The sequence below is a fragment of the Spermophilus citellus genome, assembly GCF_964194105.1.
Source record: "Spermophilus citellus genome assembly, chromosome: 14".
Taxonomy (NCBI): Eukaryota; Metazoa; Chordata; class Mammalia; order Rodentia; family Sciuridae; genus Spermophilus; species Spermophilus citellus.
Window position 1 is genome coordinate 52,252,274 of NC_138194.1, and position 22,615 is coordinate 52,274,888.

General features: G+C 37.9%; 1 protein-coding gene across 4 annotated transcripts in view; it reads right to left on the bottom strand.

Annotated features, from left to right (window-relative positions):
• The window catches only part of PAG1 (phosphoprotein membrane anchor with glycosphingolipid microdomains 1), a 138,820-nt gene that overhangs the window by 102,505 nt on the left and 13,700 nt on the right, over positions 1-22,615 (bottom strand). The window lies entirely within an intron of this gene.

The following is a 22,615-nucleotide window of genomic DNA, read 5'->3' on the forward strand; positions in this document are numbered from 1 at the left end:
CCTGGAATCAAAAATATTTTTCCTTATAGGAAGGGTCATTGCTATAAAAATGTCCAGAAAACTACTTGACATATATTATTAAGAAAAACAAAGAAGGTTTCTGATAGTTTATTTCCTTCAGATTTCTGGGTTCAAATTACTCACATATTATTTCTCATGTATGTGCTTATTAAAAACATGTCTTTAAACATTTCTTGTAGAAATAGATAAAGCAATCATGAAATTCATATGGAAAAATAAAAGACCCGGAATAGCAAAAGCAATTCTAAGCAGGAAGTGTGAATCAGGCGGTATAGCGATACCAGATTTCAAACTATATTACAGAGCAATAGTAACAAAAACAGCATGGTACTGGTACCAAAACAGGCGGGTGGACCAATAGTACAGAATAGAGGACACAGAGACTAATCCACAAAGTTACAACTATCTTATATTTGATAAAGGGGCTAAAAGCATGCAATGGAGGAAGGATAGCATCTTCAACAAATGGTGCTGGGAAAACTGGAAATCCATATGCCACAAAATGAAGCTGAACCCCTTTCTCTCACCATGCACAAAAGTTAACTCAAAATGGATCAAGGAGCTTGATATTAAATCAGAGACTCTGCGTCTGATAGAAGAAAATGTTGGCTATGATCTACATATTGTGGGGTCGGGCTCCAAATTCCTTAATAGGACACCCATAGCACAAGAGTTAATAACAAGAATCAACAAATGGGACTTACTTAAACTAAAAAGTTTTTTATCAGCAAGAGCAACAATAAGAGAGGTAGATAGGGAGCCCACATCATGGGAACAAATTTTTACTCCTCACACTTCAGATAGAGCCCTAATATCCAGAGTATACAAAGAACTCAAAAAATTAGACAATAAGATAACAAATAACCCAATCAACAAATGGGCCAAGGACCTGAACAGACACTTCTCAGAGGAGGACATAAATCAATCAACAAGTACATGAAAAAATGCTCACCATTGCTAGCAGTCAGAGAAATGCAAATCAAAACCACCCTAAGATACCATCTCACTCCAATAAGATTGGCAGCCATTCTGAAGTCAAACAACAAGTGCTGGCGAGGATGTGGAGAAAAGGGTACTCTTGTACATTGCTGGTGGGACTGCAAATTGGTGCGGCCAATTTGAAAAGCAGTATGGAGATTCCTGGGAAAGCTGGGAATGGAACCACCATTTGACCCAGCTATTGCCCTTCTCAGACTATTCCCTGAAAACCTTAAAAGAGCGTACTACAGGGATACTGCCACATTGATGTTCATAGCAGCCCAATTCACAATAGCTAGACTGTGGAACCAACCCAGATGCCCTTCAATAGATGAATGGATAAAAAAAATGTGGCATTTATACACCATGGAGTATTACGTTTTACGCAGCACAAAAAAATGACAAAATCATGGAATTTGCAGGGAAATGGATGGCACTAGAGCAGACTATGCTAAGTGAAGCTAGCCAATCCCTAAAAAACAAATGCCAAATGTCTTTGATATAATGAGAGCAACTAAGAAAAGAGCAGGGAGGAAGAGCAGGAGGAAAAGATTAACATTAAACAGAGACATGAGGTGGGAGGGAAAGGGAGAGAAAAGGGAAATTGCATGGAAATGGAAGGAGACCCTCATTGTTATACAAAATTACATATAAGAGGTTGTGAGGGGAATGGGAAAATAAACAAGGAGAGAAATGAATTACAGTAGATGGGGTAGAGAGAAAAGATGGGAGGGGAGGGGAGGGGAGGGGGGATAGTTGAGGATAGGAAAGGTAGCAGAATACAACAGTCACTAATATGGCATTATGTAAAAATGTGGATGTGTAACCGATGTGATTCTGCAATCTGTATTTGGGGTAAAAATGGGAGTTCATAACCCACTTGAATCTAATGTATGAAATATGATGTGTCAAGAGCTTTGTAATGTTTTGAACAACCAATAAAAAAATTTAAAAAAAAATTTTTTTGGGGGGTGGGTGGGTACTGTGGATTGAACCCAGGGATACTTAACCACCACTGACATGCATCCCCAGGTTTTAGTTTTCATTTAGAGACAGGGTCTTGCTGAGTTGCTTAGGGCCTTGCTAAGTGGATGAGGCTAACTTGAACTTGTGATCCTCCTGCCTCAACCTCTTGAGCCATTGGAATTATAGTTGTGTGCCACCATGCCTGGTATTAAACATTGAATATGTTTAATAAAATCAATTGAAGAAACATTAAAATTTAGTACTAATGATACTTTAAGATATCTAAAGAGAACTGAGGTCAATCAATTTCACTGTACTTGGAAGGTTTTTCTTCTCTGGCTCTTAGGAAAGTAGGTCCTTCCTAATGTGTTTTAAAGTCATGAATATTATAAGTATTTTGGAAGTGAGCAGGTATTTGGATTTGGTGGACAAACTGAGTCTGGAAAAGTATGGAAGGTTAAAAATAGGTTCTCCAAAGATACATCTGGAAACATGCATTACATTGGCAATGATCCCAAATGCAAAATCCCTGACTGTCAATCTTTATTCTTCCTTATTTTATCTGGGTTTCCTCTCTGGCTCCTGACTCCTTACACTAAGATACATTGTGTTTCAGAATAAAAAGAATAATTGTATTTCAGAATAGAAAGAGCAATTGACAAAGAAGAAAAATAATTGTAGGAAGCAGAGCCGTTGCCACTTAGGAAAGAGGTTGCTTCTTACTGACTGCTGAGTACAAGCCTCTTCTATCCTTGCCCTAGGAGCCTTCCCTCCTACAATAGCAAACACCGAAGGCTGACAGCACAGCTGACCCGACTGTATGCACTTTTTGTAAGATAAGAATCCGATGGAGCAAATACCATTCCAGTTCCCATTTTGCAATGAGGAATCTGAAACCTTGAGAAATTAGTTATTTGCTCAGGCCACAAAGCTAACAGGGACAGAGAAAATGGGATGGAAAACTGAATATAAACAGTCTGGCTCCAGAGTATAAATTCCTACCCTCTCGGCTCTTAGAGTTATTTTGCACCCATTCACGGATTTCCTTATCTTCTTTCTCACTTGCAAGTGCTTACAGTGGCACAGAAGCTAAGAAGTCACCCACCTGCTAGTCTAAGGGAAGTCTAAGCCAGGACACAGACTTCTCAGCCTGCCCCTTTCAATGAGATTTCAGATTGGCCATTACAGATATGACAGAAGGACTGTGAAGCCTTCCCATTCTTGATTTTCCCACTCATTTCTGATCAGCTCAAATGCTAACATGAAAGTCAAATGGAACATGGAAGCCAAATATGGAAGTCAAACAAGTAGCACTTCTACACTAATCACAAGCTCACCCTGGAAGGCCACCATATTCATGGAATCTTTCAATTCTGTGTCAGGACTTTCTCCTGACAGCTTCCTGTCATCTGGATCTTGATCAGACAAAAGCCACTCTTAACTGGAATTCAATACCCTGCAATATCATTATTGTTCTCAGACAACATTGAATCATTTGGTAGTTCAGGATCCAGCTTAATGGGTTCACTTCTGAATGTCTACTCTGTAACAAAAATGAGCTGAGTACTACAAAGTATATCAAAGTGCTACAAAGTACTACAAAGTGTGCATAAATTCATTGATTTTTCCCTCATGGTAAAACCCTTAAAACCCTTCTGTGAAATTCCATTTCATATTTGGCTAACTATTTCAGATTGGGTACATGAAATTCAGGAAAGACTCTCAGATTTGGGCTCCATAGAGAGAGACCAATGTAAGGGAGGAGTGGCAGGCTTTGAGTCATAAAATAGAAAAGGTAGCTGGACCCAGTGTAGTTATAGCTGTAATTTCAGTGATTTGGGAGGCTGAGGGAGGAAGATCAAAAATTTGAGGCCAGCCTCAGCAACCAAGAGAGACTCTGTCTCCAAGTAAAACATTAAAATAAGTATTTAAGTGAGTATAAATAAATAAATGGGCTGGAAATGAGGCTCGGTGGTAAAACATTCCTGGGTTCAATACACTGTACTGCAAAAAGCAACCAAAATTGAAAAGACTTCATTAGAAAACCAGATGTGAAAGAAATATTTCCACTTACTATGCATTTTACATGCCATGAAGCAAAATCAATTTATAAGCACCCCACTGAAAGTCTAGAAAGTCTAGGAAGTCTTTAGCAAGGAAAGTTAAAGTAATTATAACAATGAAGAAAGTAACATAAGAAATGTTGAAGGAGACATCTATTTCGTGTATGCCTATTTTATCTTAGTGAACAGCTTCAGTGGATTGTAATTTCAGCCCCTCCAAATCTATGGGGGGCTTAAGTTCAACAACCATTAAGTTCACTAATAATGGAGGTTTTCCAACAAAATAGCTTTAAGCCATTTATAACTAGCAAGAATACAACTATTCAAATTGCTAAGATGAAAAGTGGAACCTAAAAGCTATCAGAAAGAAATATGGCTCCTACGTTAAAACAAAAATTAAAGCTTCCAATTTTTACTAAAGAAATCATAAAAGACACAAAAGCCTTAAAGGAAGCCTATTGGGCAGGCAGGAAGGGAAGAAGAACATGATCCCAATAGGGATAACAGCTTTCCCAGTGTCAAAGTCAAATGCTAAGAGGCTCAGGCTGTACCCTGTAGGAATGAAGTTGGCCAGGGGAGCTCAGTGTCATCTCAGAAGGTCTGTGATTTGATGGTGAGATAGGGGAGCTCAGTGTCATCTCAGAAGGTCTGTGATTTGATGGTGAGATAGGTACAAACATTTCCTTCTCTCCTACTTTAACAATGGTGTCAAGTGATAATGAAAAGCTGCTCATGATTGGCTGCAGAATTTGGAAGACAGGAAGCTCAGGACTGCAGCAATCCTGCCTCATCTAAGAGCAGCTCCTAAGTATCTGTATCAAACTCTTGGTGGGGAATTTGGGAATGTGTACCCAGTGTTGGCAGATTTTTCTAATTTTGTCCTAAGAGAAGCCAGGAAACTGGATTTTTAGGATTATCTTACAATGTTTAAATCATGCCATTAATGTAAATTTTAAAATAATGCCCTACTACCAGCATTAAGTAGGCCCACAAAATATGCTTGAGGGTCTGTGTATTCCCTGCAATAAAATATCTATTCTATTTGCCCATTTTCTAATTGCACCATTTAAGAAAACGGTTTCTTGTTCCTTGCTGGTCACAGGATTTGCAGATATTTTCTCCCACTGTGTAACCTGCCTCTTCATGTGTATAACAGAGTCTCTTGCAAGGCCAAAAGAGGCCAAAATTTTCATGACATCCTATTTATCAATATTTTTAAATAGAAATAAAAGGAAGTGTTTTGCTGGGTGTGGTGGCACACATCTGTAACATCAGCTACTCGGGAAATACAAGTTGAAGGTCAGTGAGGACAACTTGTACAACTGTCTCAGAATAAAATAAAAGGGGATGGAGATGTAGTTCAATGGGAAAGCACTTGCCTAGCATGCACAAGGCCTTGAGTTCAATTTTCAGACAGACACACAGACACACAGACACACACACACACACACACGAAAAAAAAAAAAAAACCTAAAGAAGTACTTTGTGTATCTTTGTCCAAAAAAGAACAGTTGGGTATCCTTGTGTGAATCTATTTCTGCACCTCTGTCAATACCACACAGTGTTGATTACTGTAGTTGTATAATGAGTCCTATAATTGAGCAGACTGATTCCTCCCACTTATTCTTCTTTTCCAAAATTGTTTAAGCTATCTTAGTTCTATATAACTTTTAGAATAATTTTGTGTGTGCCTATAAAAAAAATCTTGCTGAGATTTTGAAATTTGTTAAACCAGTATGTTAACTTGGGAAGAATTAGCATCTTTACTATGTTGAGCCTTCTCATCCATGAAAACAGTATGCATCAGTGTTTTATAGCTTTCAATACACATATCCCATTTTGTAAGATTTATATTTATGAATTTCTTTTATTTTTGCAGTTACTATAACTGGTACTGTATTTAAAAAATTTTCCCCCTTTAAATATTTTTCTTTTTTTATCTTCTCTCTTCCCCCTCCACTTTTCTGCAGCACTGGGGATCAAACCCAGAGAGAGCTCTTTACCACTAAGCTACATCCCTAGTCCTTTTTACTTTTTAGTTGGAGGCAGGGTTTGGCTAAATTGCTGAGGATGGTCTGAAATTTATGATTGTTCTGTCTCATCATCCAGCGTCACTGGGATTATAGGCATGTGCAACTACACCCAGCTAAATAGACTTAATTTTAAGCAGTTTTAGGTTCACAGCAAAATTGAGCAGAAAGTAGAGCTTCCAAATACTCCTTGGCCTCCCCTCATATACTGCCCTCCTCCCCCATCAAACTCCTACATCTGATTGATACATTTGTTACTGATAAACCTCCACTGACACATAATCATTGCCCAAAGTTGTCTTACCACAGTTTGTTCCTGGAACTGGTATTGTATTCTTAATTTGTTGTTTATGTACTCATTGCTAGTGTGTAAGAATGCTGCTGGTTTACCAGGGTTCCTGAACTCACATATTAGTTCTAAGAGTTATTTTGTAGATTCACTTGGATTTTCTACTAAGACAATCATGTTTTCTGTAAATAGGAACCGTTCCCCCCACCCACATTCTCTGTAATTTTTATTTCTTTTTCTTGCCTTATTGCACTGGATAGAACTTCTAGTGCTATACCCTTGTTCCCAGTCTGAGAAGGAAAGCATTCTGTCTTTCACCACTAAGTAGCTATAAGTTTTTTTTTTTCAAATGCTCTTTATCAAGTTTTATTTTCTACTGGTTCTGTTTTTCACTTCTCTGTTTTCTTATGCCTTCCAATGGGTAACTTAAATATTGTTTAGAATTCCATTTTGATTTATCTTTAATCATTTTAAGTGCATCTCCTTAGTATAGGAGTATAGCTTTTGTAGTGGTTGTTCTAGATACTACATATAGATACAAAATTTATCACTGTCTCCTGCTGTCAACACTATAACTTGGAGTGAAGTATAGAAATCTTAACCTTTCTTTATGTCCCTTTATCCCCTCTCTCTATATTTATATAAACCATTTCTGCATATGTTTAGAACCACATTAGTTGTAAATTTTTTTTGTATCAACCATAAAATACAATTTTAAAAACTCAAGAAGAAGGGAAGTTTATTGTCTTAGCCACTCTGTTCACTCTTCCTTCCAGATCTTTTCTCTCTCTCTTTAGAGCACTTCCTTTAGCCATTCCTTTAGGAAGATCTACTGGTGACAAAAGAGAAAAAAAAAAAAAGATTTTTCCCCCTTCTGGTCTTGATTTCCTTTTCATTCCTGAAGGATGTTTTCACTGGATATGGGATTCTGAGAAGACAGTGATTATAGTGGTTGACATATGCTAATTCTTTTTGCTCTCCATAGTTTCAGATGGGAAATCTGCTGTCATTCAATTGTTTTCCCCACTGACCCACCCCATAAAGCATTTCCATTTCTTCTAAGACTTTTTGTATTTAGTATTCAGAAGTTTAAATAAGAAGTAACTTGGTATGACTTTCTTTGGGTTCATCTTTCTGAAGTTGACTCAATAGATTAGTTTCCTTTTGCTGCTATAACAAATTACTACAAACTTGCTAGCTTAAAACATCTTATATGATTATCTTATAGATTTTAAGGTGGAAAGACCTTCTACATTCCATCTGGAAGCACTAGGGACAAATATATTTTCTTGACTTTTACTTTCTAGAGTCTCCGTGAAGATCTTGGCTTGTGACCTTGGGTCACACTGCCTTTTCTCCTTCTGCTTCCATTATCACATCTTCTCTGATCCTCCTGTCTTCTCCTCATAAGAACTCTTGCTATTGCAATGGGCCTACTCTCTTCATCTCAAAATATTTAAGTTAATTACCTTGGAAAGTCCCTATCATGTAAGGTAGTGCATTCACAGGTTCTGGGGATCAGGATGTGGACATCTTTGGGGGGTAACATTATTAAGTCTAGTACATTCTACTTCTTGTATTTGTACAATTGTATTTTTTGCAAAATCTGTCAAGCTTCAATTATTTCAGCCCCTCTGTCTTCCTTTGCTTCTTATAGGACTCGAGTGACACAATGTTAGATTTTTAGTGTAGTCCCACAGGTCCCTGAGATCCTTTTCCCCGACTTCAATCTATTTTCCCTCTGATGTCCAAACCAGATAACTTCATTTCTTTTCTTTTCTTCTTTCTTTCTTTCTTTCTTTCTTTCTTTCTTTTCTTTTCTTTCTTTCTTTCTTTCTTTCTTTCTTTCTTTCTTTCTTTCTTTCATTCATTCATTTATTTATTTATTTATTTATTTATTTGTGCTGAGGATTGAATCCAGGGCCTTGTGCAGGAGAGGGAAGCACACTACCAACTGAGCTATATCCCCAGCCCCCAGGTAATTTCTATGGTTCTACTTTCCAATTCACTGATTCTTTCCTCTGTCTTTTCTATTCTGCTATTCAACCTATCCAACTGAGATTTTTATTTTGGTTACTGTATTTTTTCATTCTAGGATATCTACCAAGTTCTTCATATCTTCTATTTATTTGCTGGCTTTTTTTGCGTGTATTTTTTCATTTATGTTCAGCAGCATGTTCATAATTATTCAATGAAGCATTTTTATGATGGCTGATTTAAAATTTTTCGCAGATAATTCTAACATCTTTGTCATTTTGCTGTGTCTTCTATGGATTGCTTTTTTCTTTTTAATCCAGCTTGGGATCTTCCTGGTTCTTGGTGTAACAGGATTTTTTTTTCATTGACATCTGAATTTGGAGGTTATTAGGGTATGACTCTGGATCTTATTTAAACAACCTATTTTAATTGCCTTCCTCTGATAGCAACTCCAGCAAGGGAAGGGGGGAACTATGTTATTATTGCCAGCTCAGGGCAGAATCCAATTCCCCTCTGCACCTCCACTGATGTCTGAATGGGAGATTCTTTCTTACTGCTAGGCAGGGGTAGGAGTCTGGGTCTCCACTTTAGACCTCCACTGATACCTTCCTGCTTCTCATGAACGGTCCTCTGACATCACTCCAGTGGGAGAGGAAAAAGGCACCTCATTACTTCTGATAACTGGGAGGGAGGGTAGACATCCATGCTTCTCCTGTGGTCTTTGTTTCATGGGGTTGGGAGTGGAGGTTTTTGCTACTACTCATCAGAAATGAAAGTCTTGGCTCCCAGCTCAGCCATCTGTCACCATCCAGTGGGGAAAGGTGGGTTGCCTCCATTCAGCATTGAAGGAGTAGAAGTCTGGGTTCCAAATCAGCTTTTGCTGACAGAATTGGGGCCACATTTTTTTTCTGTGATTTAAAGTGTACACAAGTATATATAAAATGTACACGAGGTCATAATATTACAGTTATTTTCCTTTAACAATAAACAGTAATAAGAGATGTGTAAATGTGAGTAACTTTCATGTTGATAAGGCACTTGAAAAGAATCTAAGAGTGTCTGTGAGTTACTCAGAGATGGTTGTTAGGCCTTTACTTAGAATAGTTCTGAGGAAATCAGGGCTCTGATTTTATGCTCCACATGCCAATTAGAAAGCAAATGGCGATTCCTCAGGCTAGACACTAAATTCATCACATTATTGCTTAATGTAGCCATTTTCTCTTTTTTGGGGGTGAACAGAAGGAAACTGCATGGTACAGTACTCAGTGAGATATAAAATAAGAATTAACAAGCCATTCTGGAGATTTAGCAAAATTGAGCTTCATCAACCAGCTTGACTCACAGCCAATCCAGCAAAAAGTACCCTAGAATGAAAATTTGTAGGGAAGTGACAAGTAACACAAAGAATTAACTCACAGAAGCATTAAAATCAGGAAACATGCACTGTGTTTGATGGTCAAGACAACCCATAACTAAAATAAGAAGTGTCCATTCTGCACTCAATAAGTAAGCTCAAAACAGCCCAGTAGCCTACCATGAAATCTGCTTAGGAAGAAAATAGTCCATTACTAGTGCAGATACATTGGGGGGAGTTGTCCACCAGAGAGGAACACTTAGGCCTCTTCCAAGACTTATTTTCCCTTTATATATGATGAATATATGAAACATCTTTGCAGAGTAAGTCTGACAAAAAGTTCCATCTCAGGGCTCGGGTTATAGCCAGTTGGTAGAGTGCTTGCTTTGCATGCACAAGGCCCTGGGTTCAATCCCCAGCACTACCAAAAAAAAAAAAAAAAGAAAAAAGAAAAAAGAAAAAAAAAAAGTTCCATCTGTAGCTTCTTGAGATCTGGAAGGATAATGCTGAATAAATTTGAGTTTTGTTTGGATGGAATAAGTCTTTCATATTCAAAACTGAATTGTTAATACAGTCAAGTAAATCTTAGTACACAGTCAATATTTGAAGTTGTTGAATGTTTAACACTATAGCATGCATTTTGGTCTATTATGTCTTTTTGATTTATGGTCTTTTTTAATAATTCTAATTCTTCCAGCAAGCAGATTACATTTTATATCTGGTTGGTTTATAGATGCTATTTAACAACAGAATTTTGCCTCATTTAAAAATGAATTTATACTGTAACTTAGAATTTAGAGCTGGGAGTGCTATAGAAGTCATCAAGTTCATTCTCTTATTTAAGACAGGACTCCGATAAAGAAGTTCAGGCCTAACAAGAGTAGTCCTTACTCTCACTTTTGGGGATGAAGGAACATACATGTCCTTGTGTTTAAATGTTTATTTTTATGCATATGTTTCTTTGTTTTTGCAGTGCTGGAAATCTAACTCAAGGCCTGCGCATGCTAGGCAAGCACTCTATCACTGAGCTATACACCCAAATCCTTATTTATTTTATTTCTATTTAACCTGCAATTCATATGTTCTAACTTAAGCCTACTTTCAAGTGTCTATATCTTATAGTTTGAGAACAAATCATTAGCATCTTTCCTTAAAATACCTGAATAATATTAAAAATAATAGAACAACTGGTTATTGCAATGTAATTATTAGGTCACAACTTACACTATGCACAAACATCAATTTCAGGTAAATTAAATACTTAAATGTAAAAGGTGAAACTGTAAAACCTTTAGAAGATAACATAGGCTTGAAGCCTCTTATGAGCTCAGCGTCAGAGCAATATCTTAAGACACAATACTAGCTACAAGCACAGAATCCAATAAATTCAGCTACATTAAAGAGGTTCTTTGTGAACATAGTAAACAAATCACTGAATTGTACATTTTAAGAGTAAACTTCATGCTATGTGATTTGTTTTCTAATTAAGATATTACAGGTTGTGCAACCCTAATTCAGAAACCTGAAGTCCAAAAGGCTCTGTCAGCTGAAACTTTTTGAGCACCAATAGGACATAGTTCAGAGTGGGGATGCACAATTGGTAAAGTCTAGCAAAAATTCCAGAATAAAAAAAAAAAAAACCCTGAAGTCTAAAACACTTCTGATCTCAAGCATTTTATTTTTATTTTTTTTATTATTATTATTTTTTTTTATTGGTTGTTCACAACATTACAAAGCTCTTGACAAATCATATTTCATACATTAGAATCAAGTGGGTTATGAACTCCCATTTTTACCCCAAATACAGATTGCAGAATCACATCGGTTACACATCACATTTTTACATACTGCCATATTAGTGACTGTTGTATTCTGCTACCTTTCCTATCCTCTACTATCCCCGCTCCCCTCCCCTCCCATCTTCTCTCTCTACCCCATCTACTGTAATTCATTTCCCTCCATGTTTGTTATCCCATTCCCCTCATAACCTCTTATATATAATTTTGTATAACAATGAGGGTCTCCCTCCATTTCCATGTGATTTCCCTTTTTTTCTCCCTTTCCCTCCCGCCTCATGTCTCTGTTTAATGTTAAACTTTTCTTCCTGCTCTTCCACCCTGTTCTGTTCTTAGTTGCTCTCATTATATCAAAGAAGACATTTGGTATTTGTTTTTTAGGGATTGGCTAGCTTCACTAAGCATAATCTGCTCTAGTGCCATCCATTTCCCTGCAAATTCCGTGATTTTGTCATTTTTTAGTGCTACGTAATACTCCATGGTGTATAAATGCCACATTTTTTTTATCCATTCATCTATTGAAGGGCATCTGGGTTGATTCCACAGTCTAGCAATTGTGAATTGTGCTGCTATAAACATCGATGTGGCAGTATCCCTATAGTGTGCTCTTTTAAGGTTTTCTGGAAATAGTCCGAGAAGGGCAATAGCTGGGTCAAATGGTGGTTCCATTCCCAGCTTTCCCAGGAATCTCCATACTGCTTTCCAAATTGGCCGCACCAATTTGCAGTCCCACCAGCAGTGTACAAGAGTACCCTTTTCCCCACATCCTCGCCAGCACTTGTTGTTGTTTGACTTCGTCATGGCTGCCAATCTTACTGGGGTGAGGTGGTATCTTAGGGTCGTTTTGATTTGCATTTCCTTGACTGCTAGAGATGGTGAGCATTTTTTCATGTACTTGTTGATTGATTGTATGTCCTCCTCTGTGAAGTGTTTGTTCATGTCCTTGGCCCATTTGTTTATTGGGTTGTTTGTTTTCTTATTGTCTAATTTTTTGAGTTCTTTGTATACTCTGGATATTAGGGCTCTATCTGAAGTGTGAGGAGTAAAAATTTGTTCCCATGATGTGGGCTCCCTATCTACCTCTCTTATTGTTTCTCTTGCTGAGAAAAAACTTTTCAGTTTAAGAAAGTCCCATTTGTTGATTCTTGTTATTAACTCTTGTGCTATGGGTGTCCTGTTAAGGAATTTTGAGCCCGTCCCCACAATATGTAGATCGGAGCCAACTTTTTCTTCTATCAGACGCAGAGTCTCTGATTTGATATCTAGCTCCTTTATCCACTTTGAGTTGACTTTTGTGCATGGCGAGAGTAGGGGATTCAGTTTCATTTTGTTGCATATGGATTTCCAGTTTTCCCAACACCATTTGTTGAAGATGCTATCCTTTCTCCATTGCATGTTTTTAGCTCCTTTATCAAATATAAGATAGTTGTAGCTTTGTGGATTAGTCTCTGTGTCCTCTATTCTGTACCATTGGTCCACCCGCCTGTTCTGGTACCAGTACCATGCTGTTTTTATTACTATTGCTCTGTAATATAGTTTGAAATCTGGTATCGCTATACCACCTGATTCACACTTCCTGCTTAGAATTGTTTTTGCTATTCCGGGTCTTTTATTTTTCCATATGAATTTCATGATTGCTTTATCTATTTCTACAAGAAATGCCATTGGAATTTTGATTGGCATTGCATTGAACCTATAGAGAACTTTTGGTAATATCGCCATGTTGATGATGTTAGTTCTGCCTATCCATGAACAAGGTATATTTTTCCATCTTCTAAGATCCTCTTCTATTTCTTTCTTTAGGGTTCTGTAGTTTTCATTGTATAGGTCTTTCACCTCTTTTGTTAGGTTGATTCCCAAGTATTTTATTTTTTTTGAGGATATTGTGAATGGAGTGTTTTTCCTCATTTCCGTTTCAGAAGTTTTGTCGCTGATATACAGAAATGCCTTTGATTTATGTGTGTTGATTTTATATCCTGCCACTTTGCTGAATTCATTTATTAGTTCTAGTAGTTTTTTTGTAGACCCTTTTGGGTCTTCTAGGTATAGAATCATGTCATCTGCAAATAGTGATAATTTAAGTTCTTCTTTTCCTATTTTTATGCCTTTAATTTCTTTCGTCTGTCTAATTGCTCTGGCCAGTGTTTCGAGAACTATATTGAATAGAAGTGGTGATAGAGGGCATCCCTGTCTTGTTCCAGATTTTAGAGGGAATGCCTTCAATTTTTCTCCATTCAGAATGATGCTAGCCTGAGGCTTAGCATAGATAGCTTTTACAATGTCGAGGTAAGTTCCTGTTATCCCTAGTTTTTCTAATGTTTTGAACATAAAGGGATGCTGTACTTTGTCATATGTGATCTCAAGCATTTTAGATAAGACTCAACCAGTACTGAAAAACAAAAACAAAACCAAAAACCTCCAAAAAAGGCCATAAGAGAAAATATCTGAAACATATAATAGCGGTGGAATATATAAAAATTTCTAGAAATTGAAAAGAAAATATGCAAAAGCCCAAACAAAAAATAAGCAAAATATACAAACAAGCATTTCACGAGCTAGGAATCACAAATTGCCCATGACAGTAGGAAAAGATGCTCTGCATGATGGGTAATTGGGGAAATGTAAAATGAGGCCCATAATAAGATACTATTTCTATCTATTAGACAAATAATTTAAAATACAATAATGTCAGGTTATCATGTGAATGAGGTATGTTGGGAATGCTCACATATCATTTGTGGGAGAATAAATTAATATATCATGTTAAGTTTCCTGTTGCCTGTCAAACTGATGATAAATGATTCAACTTTTTAGTATATACCTGAAATCAGGGTTCAGCAAACCTAGGGTTCACAAGCAACAAATGATTTTTACATTTTTAAAGAGTTATTTAAAAAGAAGTAAAAGAAGAAGAAATATGTAACAGGGATCATATATTCACTGAAAAGCCCAAATATTTACTACATGGTGATTTATAAAAAAAGTTGGCTGATACTTATTTTTTGTCTATTTTTGCTTATCCTTAACACCATATACATAATAGAACAGAAAAAAAAACCCAAATAATCATCAAAAGATTAAATAGATCAATTGTTGAATATTTATATAACAGAATTATATTCAGCAATGAAAATAAACTGTAGCTATAGCAATATACTGTATTTCAAAAATAGCTAAATAAAAGAATTGAGTCACAGGATATATGGTGCATGATTCCACTTGCATAAAGTTACTGGAGATGATCAACTAACGCTTTGGGGATGTATGCATGGGTAGTGAAGCTAGTTATGCCTTGCAGCGCCACTGGGCACTGTGGATTTGTGGCAGTAGAACCTTTAGGTGGAGAGCCACACCAGTCCCCAAAGCTGGTCAGGCACCCAGAGCTGGTGCTGAAGACCCAAAGGTGATTCTATATGTTGTAATTTTAGGAACTTGGACAGTTATAGGAAAGGGAGGGCATTTTAAGTATCACTGGGCTCCTTCCTAATATATATTAAATATCAATTTTAAAAAACACTGATTTAAATTGAAAGAAAACATTTACTGTTTCAAGATACTTTTATATTACCTAATTTCCTCAAGTTTGATCAAAAGTAACTCTTCAAAATCCATTATCTCAAAAGCCTCTGGGTGTGCTTCTTTGATTATGTATTATATACCAACTCCTTCCTACTAGGAGTTGAAGCCCTCTAAGTAATTTAAGTTTAAGAAAAAAAAATAGTAGACACAAATGTTGTAACAGTAGGTAATTAAAATTACAACTGGATATCAATGCAATTTTTATGATTTTTAATACCCCCAAAGTCCATTACCCTCCAAAAGAGTAACTCCTGGCACTAAAATAAGCTTCTTAATCATAATTAATGAAATTTTTTCACTTCTGATTTTTCCTCAAAAGCATTTAATCCTATAACATGTTTATCCCTGTTATGGGCAAACAGCAAAATGACTATGATATATTTAGGTATAATCAGAGAAAACAGAGACTTGGGAAAATAGTTGGAAAATGCTAAGAAAGAAAGTTGCTGGAAAATGCTAAGACTAAGAAAAAAAGCCCAAATAAATATGCCTTGCCAAATTAATACAAACACATTTAAACAAATGACCTCTACCATGCATACATATTCAGAAAAAAAAAAAGCTAACTTAACATGTCAGTAGAAAGACCCAGAAATGCTAAATTCTAACAAGAGCAAAGGAGAGTTGTCACAGAAAATGTCACAATGAAAGGCTTTAAACAAATTGAACAAGTTCATTTGTCATCCTTAAAAAGTTAAATGAGCAAAGAACAATTTCCTTCTTGGCAATAAATAACTGGCCTATTTGTTTTTAGCTTCTTAAGAAAGCATTGTACCAAATTCTGATTGTTCACCCTTATACTTCTATATGACAAATAATTTTTATAAATGGAAATTTATCAAATTTTATCAAAAACTGTAAAAGAGCTGAGATTTCATCTAATTTGTAATCTAACAAGTTGACCTGCACATTTTCATGGATGCTGGAAGAAGGCACAAGATTCCTGGATCTGAGACAAAGGAGGTAATTACTCACGGCATGGCAAAGAGTGTGAGTTTTACGTTCAGTCATTTCTGCTGTGTTGTGGAGAGACTGGGAATGCAGTGCAGGTGGTGTGCTTGCATCACACCTAAACAACCCTGAGTTTAGGAAAGCTGATTGCTTGTAATGGAGCCTTGCACTGTGGGGAGACATTATCTTTATTGCATTAGGGAATAAATAAACGTATCCTTTGCTTTGGAAGGAAACACAATCTCTGTCTTCTAACAGCTGTTCACATGACAATATCCTTGAAAAGAGAGCTTGGAACAAAAAGATCACTACTGCTTCTTGTAAGACACGCAGAAACGTAGAGAGAACATGGAGAATGGCTCCCCAATATTCTCATTCTAAAGCCAAAACAAATCTGTGAAGTCTTTTATTGAAATTGCTTTGTAGTTACTTATTAATTTGGAGAGGGACAGCATCTTTCCTATATTGTATCTCTCGATCTATGAAATAGTACCATCTTTCCATTTACCTAGTTATCTTATGTGATTCAATAGTTCTACAATTTTCTTCACAAAGGTAGGACACATTCTAGTTTCTGTTGCTAATTAGATGTTATTTTTACAATCTAAAACAATTACCTAATTCTCCTGGTATACAGAAAACAATGAGGTTCTATCCCACAACTAAACTCTCAGTAACTTGTCAAATCCCCATTGTTTATCAATCAATAGTATTCTACAAATATCGAGTGGCTACTTTACTACATTTTCATGGGATGGACTATAAAATAGAAAAACATCTATGGAATTCTGTGTGCCAGGTATTATATTGATGTTTTCTATAGAGTAGCTCTTTATTTCTCAAAAAGACCCTTTGAGACAAATTTTGTTACTTAGATGAAGACAATGAAACAGGATATTTAACTTGACCAAAATCACAAATATTTGATTGGTTACTATAGACTAGATTCAATGCTAGATACCAGGGAAAGAAATATTAAAATATGATGTCTATCTTCAAGGAACCCCAATGGGAGAAAGAGAAACCACTATCTAGTCAATTACAATGGACTATGAAAGGCTCCTAAAAGGAGCCAGCATTATGGAAATGAAAATGAAGGATGCCAAAACCAGACTGGGTTGAGATAGTTGGTCAGTCAGGATTAACTCCCTAGAGAAAAGGTCACCTGCAGAGTGAAGCAGGAGTTAACTGAGGGACTCAAGGGGATTGGCTTATGCAAAGCCTCAGGCCACATTTGAGGAACACTGTAACTAGAACACAGAGCACTTCGGAGATTATGAGAAACTACACTGATTGACCATCAGGGACCTGATCACTGATGACTTTGTATTCCATACTAAGGAGTTAGAACTCTTTCCTGGAGACCATGTTCATTCAGAAAAAACAGCATATAAACAGTACATAGGTAGTCATTTTGGCATCATCAAAACCAGCTGTATAAAACCAGAACTGACTATATACCTGACCCAACTCTGCCCCAGAAGCCACCCTCAATGAGTGAATTGGGAATCAAAGATGCAGGTGGCCCCTGAGAATACTACCCAGAAATTCATTTTAAAAATGTCTAAGGATGGTCATAAAGTCTAGAAATAGGTGAATACCATAACAAATGGCATATTGATATTACTTTACAATACACAATATATATTCTAGAACATATCTATGTTTCCAGACTTTGCAGACAAATGATATAATCAGCACATAAAAGCTTTCACTACAATCATGAAGCCTGTCTTTTTACCTGTGCAAGTCTATTGTTCTTAAAACTAGTTAGCCATTTACAGTTTTCTTTTCAAGATTTTCACTACAGTTCCTCTTTCACTTAGGCACAAATGCAGTCCCAGATGAGGCACATGTTGCTTTCAGGATATGATCTGAATGCTATGCCCCCAGAGGTGACCCTGATCTACCCTCAGTGATGACAATAAGGCTGACCACCAACAGTGAGCAACAGGATGTCCCCTTGGGAAAAACCTGGACCCAACCAATCAGTCCCACACAGTAGCAACAAAATTTGATCACCACTGATGAGAATCACCTCAGGAAAGTGTTTCACTTAAATTTTGTAGCAATCAAAGCTGCAATCTATACCACGACAATCATGGCGAGGCCTGCCGACAAAGAGGCCCACCTCTCCCCTGCCAATTCTGTAGGATGTATAACCGCCAGGCTTCAGGGGGAAAAAGAGCCCCCTCCATCACTTCTGGGAATCTCATTTAAGTTGGGTTTGTGCCATAGACAGACAAATCACAGGCTGGAGCCCGAGGGAAGCAGTGGTTGGTGTTCTAAAGGACATTAAGATGTAGTTCACTGTACTCTTCCCTGGTCTCTGAAAGTCACCAAGCAGAGCATGTGGTGGGGATGATGCGGACTGGGATGGTTGCACTGAAGATCCTTTCTTTCTTTTCTTTTCTTGTTTTGTACAGCTGGAGACTGAACCCAGAGCCTTGCACTTGCTAGGTAGATATTCTATCACTGAGCCACATCCCCAGGAGAATCCTTTCTTGCTTTATTCATGTTCTTCTTACCTTTTCCCTAGGAGGGACACCTTCCTTAAACACCCCCCACACACACACACACACAACTTATGATGGAATTAAATCTTCCAGATAAATACATTCAACACTCTATCCACAGAAGAAAATTGAGCTGGAACCTCCTTCATACGTTCAGATGGGGGCAGGCCGGTAGTTTATTGAAGCAAATGTGTTTTCAAGCCAGGTTTTTAAACAAGATTTCTAATTATTAGTATGCTTTTCACTCAGCAACCCTCCTCCACCTCTTCAACATCATTTCCACAACTCTTGGTTCAAGAGCCACTTAAGAAATAAATGATTCATGGCAACGGAAAGCATGCTAATTCTCTGTGATACATAATGGTTGGGTTTCTAGGTCTATGGGTGATAAAAGTATGCTACCCCTTGACCTACTCAACTCCTTTTAGGGGGGAAAAAAAGGCAAAAGGAGACTCAGACCGATAAAGATCAAGTATCTTCTTTTCATATAGGTATTTACCCCTAGGACTTAGAATTCTAGCTTTTAGGAACAAAATTAATTTTTTTTCTCAGAAAAAAAGAATTGCCAGCAAAAATGAATATTTTTGGTTTTCTCCCAAGAGGAGATACATTGAGTCCCAAATGTGAGAGATGGATCATGTTCATGCATTAAGACATATGAGCCCACAGAGGTTTTCTGAATGTTGCAGGGCTGTTCTGACCATTTTCACACAAGCAGGACTATCCACAAAATGGGGCAAATTGTTTTGCCAGCCGTAACACGCACCAGCTGTGTGACCTTGGGCCAGATGCTTAATCACACGGAGCCTGCCGCCTAATCTGTAACCTAGGAAAAATAAGCTTCTCTCCCAGGGTTCTGGAGAGATTTAAGTGGAATGTTAAAGTTAAATGGGATATTAAAGTAACAGCACCATCTTTAGTTACAATATTTCTCAAAGATTGGTCCACGGACTTCCTACATCAGACTCCCCTGGAGGGTTAGTGGAGTGTCGGATCCGACTCCATGTCATTCGATGAAGACCAGGTCAGGAAATCATCATTTTAAACAAGAATTTTAATGAGTGAATTAAGGCTGATGTACTCACCAGCTGTGAGGTCCGATCTGGGTTTAGGCAGAGGACAAAAAAAGCAGCCTAAGATCAGCATTTTAGTAGCATCTGGTAGACATGCTGCCTTCTCTACCCTGGCTTGGAGGCCCAGCATCCTTCTCTGGCTCCAATTTACCTTATGTGTAACTACCCAAGGGGTCCTTATTAAATACAAAGTTGGCCAGGAAATGGGGTCTGTGCTTCAGGGCGCAGGCACCATCAACTCCCTGCCCCCGCTGGCCTCCTCTGGCTGACTGGGCCAACTCCGTCCAGGCTGATGCCAATTCCAGCCAGCCCTGGTTGCTGCATTCATATCTCATCTTAAATGTCATCTTCCTCAGGTTGTAATGGCCCTGTCATTCCTGGTGACATAAATATACTTTATTCTCTAGAATCTGAAACCTGATGATAGTCCCTTATTTATGTGGTTATCACTTCCCACTGGAATTAAGAGTAGATAGCTTGTTTGCTCCTACACCGACGACCTGTCATGGTGCCTGGAATGAGGTAGGCACTCAGTGAACACGCTGAATGGATGAATGTGTTAGTTATGGGTCTGCACTATCGCCGGCCAGCCAGCCGAGGCAACATTCTCACTACAGGCCTGAGGGCTGGCAGGTAGAAAAGCTGCACTTCTTATCACACAACAGGACAACTGCAGACCACAGTCTGCTTTGTGCAATAACTGGGCTCCAGGAAAACTGACACATAAATAAAACTGCTTTAAACTGACTCCATGAAATTAAAGAAGGCTGGCATTTAAAAAAATTCCTATGGAAAAGCAGTTTGTAAAGTAAAGCTTTTTTTTTAATACTTTTGAACAATTGGATTGTCACCAAATTTTCCAATCAGATTTCCTTGTCATTAGCATAAAAATCATCTCACTTAAAGTTTCTTAATGTATTAATAAAAGTGAAATTATCGTCCTTGGAACAAAAGGCTTGTGAATAATAGGGTCCAGAGAGTGTTGTAAAACTGCCTGTGTTCTAACTATCTGCAGCTCCTTTAGAAACCTCGTCCTGCTCTCCGGAAAAAGCACAGACTTCTGACTATAGAAACCTAGAGGAGACACTTCCTAAAGAAGACCATGCGGGCTGGGGATGTGGCTCAAGCGGTAGCATGCTCGCCTGGCGTGCGTGCGGCCCAGGTTCGATCCTCAGCACTACATACAAAGATGTTGTGTCTGCCAATAACTAAAAAATAAATATTAAAAAATTCTCTCTCTTCTCTCTCTTTAAAAAAAAAAAAAAAAGCCATGCAAATGAATCTCTGCTCAACTCCTGGACTTGTTAATGAAGGATGTTTGAGACGATCCATGTACCAGGAACAGAAGAAAACTATGAATAAAAGACAGTTCACTTTTGGTAAAGGCCTACCTTCTCCCACTAACTCAGATATATTATATTCTATACATGAATTCCCCAGCAAAGAATGCCTTCATTTTTTACTACAAGAGAAAAAAAATGAAGAGAAAGGGGCTCGGGATGTGGATCAGTGGCCGGCAGAGCACCTGCCTTGCAGGTGTGAGGCCCTGGGTTCCATCACCAGCACCACCACCAAAAAAAAAAAAAAAAAAAAAGAGAGAGAGAGAGAGAGAGAGAAATCTCCATTTGAGAACTTGAACTTGCTCCTATCATTTCAGCTACCAAGTTTCAAGTGAAGCAACAGCAGATGAGCAGGGTAGGGTACATGGCTCTGGCTTATAGTGTTTAATATAAAGGAAAAAATGGAAATACTAGGTTGTACAGGAGGAAAATCAGGATCCAGGTAGCCACCATGAAGAGATAAGTACAGGCTTCACCCAGAATGGTTTCTTGCCTGCTGAGGTCACAAAGATACCTGGGATTTACTGAGAATATAAGCCCTTGGGGGAGAAGTCACACCAGCCACGAAGATAAGGTGCTACTTCCCAGATGCCACTCTCCTGAGCTGAAATTGAAAGTAAACAGAAGAATAAGGGAGTATTTTTGTTTTGTTTTAGGTTTCCTCCCATCTGTTTTCCAAATTCCCTGCTACTCCTTCCACAATAGCTTTCATACCTACAGCACACAAGTATTGTGCCCTCTAAACTGGTTGTTATCAGTACTGGCTGCATCCTCCAGGGAGTTTTCAAAAACCATCAAGGTCAATGTTCCCCTCCCCCCACACTTTAATCAGATTGCCTGGTGTGGTCCTGGACATGAGTAAATCTTAAATTGCCCCAGTGATGCTTCAAGTGCAGCCAGTATGGAGAACTGTGGCTCTCAAGAGCATCACCAGACAAGAGGCCCTGGTGGTGGAGGGTGTATTCAAATGAGGAATAGCATGGTGTTCACAAGGTGAGGCTCCTGTGGGTTGCCAACTTTTTAACGACAGGAAATGTTGTAACAAGAAGAAATGTGTGCGAATTCAGGAAGACACTTTGACAAGAGAGGACAGGTGCAACCTGAAAGCAGGACAAGTTCAACTCTTTATAGTTGGGAGGTAGGAGAGAAAATGATACTTGTGAGGAATTTTAAGACCTGTGCAGAAACCATTGGCTGGTACTAAGAGGTGGCCATGAACTAAGACACCCAAGAACAAACAAACTTTGCAAAGTCTGTGAATAGGGAAGGCGGCTTCATATTTCCACAACCAAATTGCAACAACTCAACCTCTCTTCTTATTGATGGTTCACTTTCAGACAGACATTTTGATGGCACACTTGAAGCAATTAAGAATTTTTTAAAAGGGCGCTAGAGTTGTGGCTCAGTGGTAGAGCGCTTGCCTAGCATGTGTGAGGCACTGGGTTCCATCCTTAGCACCACATAAAATAAATAAATAAATAAATAAATAAAATAAAGGTACTGTGTCCATCTACAACTAAAAATATTTTTTAAGAAAGAAAAAAAGAAAATACTGTCAGGCATGGTGGTGCACACCTGCAATCCCAGCTACTTGGGAGACTGAGGCAGGAAGATCACAAGTTCCAAACCAGTCTGGGCAACTTAGCAAGATCCTTTCTCAAAATAAAAATAAATAAATAAAA